This window comes from Mus musculus, chromosome 13 (assembly GCF_000001635.26).
Source record: "Mus musculus strain C57BL/6J chromosome 13, GRCm38.p6 C57BL/6J".
Lineage (NCBI taxonomy): Eukaryota > Metazoa > Chordata > Mammalia > Rodentia > Muridae > Mus > Mus musculus.
The window spans coordinates 53,533,274-53,535,815 of NC_000079.6; positions in this window are offsets into that span (position 1 = coordinate 53,533,274).

The window sequence follows — 2,542 nt, forward strand, 5'->3', positions numbered from 1 at the left end:
TGGAGCAAGGAACTTCCTGAGTCCCAGAACTCACTGAGTCACAATGGCAGCCCTGCCCGTGTTCCTAAAAGCCCAAGTCTAGAGATTTCCCTGTCCCACTTGACGTTTTTATACAACCTCTTCCAGTGCCCATGCATTGTTAACCGCCTGGCTTGTAGGAGCTTGGTGGCCTTCCAATGGGATGCGGGTTAATCACTGGATGATGATGGGCAAATGCCTTCCACAAAAGGGATTGCTTCTTGTGCGCATTCCTTCCCCTCCCCAGCAGGTTTAGAATACTCAACAGAAGTCCCAGTAACGTCTTTGCTCCTGTGACTGCTGCAAACATTTTATCTCCTGGCCGGTCTCAGTTTCTCTTATGTGTAATGGGCTAATGAGGCAGCTGCCTGTCTCTTGGGATGAGAGAGGATAAATGAGCTTGTGTTTATTAAGGGCTTTGAGCTCTCCCTCGGAATCTCTTCAGATGTAGTTTTATTGGCATATTAAGACTTCCATCATCTGTGGGTAAAAAGATCCAAATGGGAAAACATAACCGTAATTCAAAGGGGCTAATGAGGATATTATGTGCCTGAATCCGCCACCTTGGTTGCTTGTTTATGGAGTTGTCTCAGTTAGCAGCGAGCATGCCCATTCTAGCCCCGGAGTGTGAGGCAGTGCTTTGGAGCTCTTTCAGATGCTATTACACTCCTTGGGGAGGAGGGGCTGGGGCCAGGCTGCTCATAGCCCTCAGAGCAGCAGCCGCCAGACAGAGGTGCCTTACTAGGATCAAATGCGCCCAGGGAAGGGAGGTCCTTTTAATCACGTAGACTCCCCAATCCCATGCCGTTGAAAGAGGAGAAAAGTTATATCATGCTCAGCTTAGTCAGGATCTGCCTCTTCTGGATCCTGATTTGGAGGGCAGAAAGCATCAGTGTGTGTGGAACAGCACGTTCATTCCAGTAGAGCTCTGGACAGTGGGGGCTCCTACACCCTCATAGCACAGAATTGTGTTTGTCACCTTCACTCTGAGCACTTGGCACTTTCTTTCTTTCTTTCTTTCTTTCTTTCTTTCTTTCTTTCTTTCTTTCTTTCTTTCTTTCTTTCTTTCTTTCTTTCTTTCTTTCTTATGTCCAATTCTCTATGAACTGTAAGCCTCACAAATGTAATATGTATGTCTTTTATGTGCTGAATTTGCACCTGTGCTTTATCCGTAGGACGTTTTACATTTTGTCCTTCCTACTCTTGGAGTGTCCTCTTGGGGTGATATCAAGCCCCACTGATCAGGACATAATCATGACGTGACATGAGATGCCAATTGATGTGTTGCCTAACCCCCAAATCCTAAGACTTTGCTTCTCAGCATCAATTCTTAATATTTTGGGGGGGGTTATTTATTTATTATTTTATGTGTATGAGTATTTGCCTGCCTGTGTGTATATATACGACAGGTATGCCTGTGTACCCATGAAGGTCAGAAGGAGACCCTGGCTTCCCAGGAATTGGAATTACAGACAGCTGTGGTTACCATGTGGATGCTGGGACCTGGGGTTATCTATAAGACCAAATGATGTATTCCTAAGTAAAGCACACTGAGCCCGATGCATGTATTTTAGCCATTCACAGGAAGAGAGGATCACCAGCCTTGTGATGGGCAGGGATGCCAGAGAAGAGCATGGAGGCGCTGGACAGTGCTGCAGCTGGGCCTGCCTTCCTCTTCCCTCTTGCCCACTTCTTCCCACCCCCACCCCTCAGTTCCCTCTCTTTCCTTTTTTCCCTCTTTTCCTCTCTTCCTTTTCCTTCTCTCCCTTCCTTTCTCTCATTTTCTACCTCTTGTCCTTCCTTCTCTCCTTCTCTCCCCCCCATTTTCCTCTTTATTGTAATCTACAGTTTCTATAAGGAACACACACACATAATTGCACACATAAAATGGGGACAATTTAAAAGCACAGGAAAGGCTCTGGCACTGCAGAGGGCTGCAGGACTGCCATTTTCATAGAGGCATGAAGGTTATATCTGCGGATGTGGACTGTGCATTTGGCTTTCTGTCCCCAGGTCCTCACTGGGGGATGGTGACTGCTCACCCACCAGCACTCCTCTTAGGTAAACAGTCAAAGCCTCTTGCTATTAGGGGCCTATGAAAAAGTCCCAGTGAGGCCAAGTCAGGGGATGGAGGTGAGTATGGCTCAAAGAATCTAGGTTCTCTTTCTGGACCTTCCTGTTGCCTCGGCTGGGTCTCAGTGTGAGATAGCCCAGCTCTACACTAGCCACTGCTTCCCTATACTTCCTCATTCATATTACACATCGTGATGCCAACTGCTCTGACTCACCAGTGCTTTGCCATATTTGTTAAGGGCAGAGCCAGCAGGTGAAGCTGTTTGGCTTTGAACTGATCAGTGTCTTTGTAAAAAGTCGGCAGAACTGGCTGCTATAGGGTAAGCATGGAAGAGAAACAAATACTTTGATAAATTGAAGACGTAAGCCTCCCCCCGCCCCTTGGAAATATTCTTGCTACTGTTAGAGACTAGCAATATGGAGACTGTCGTGTGACTTTGATTTCTCTTTC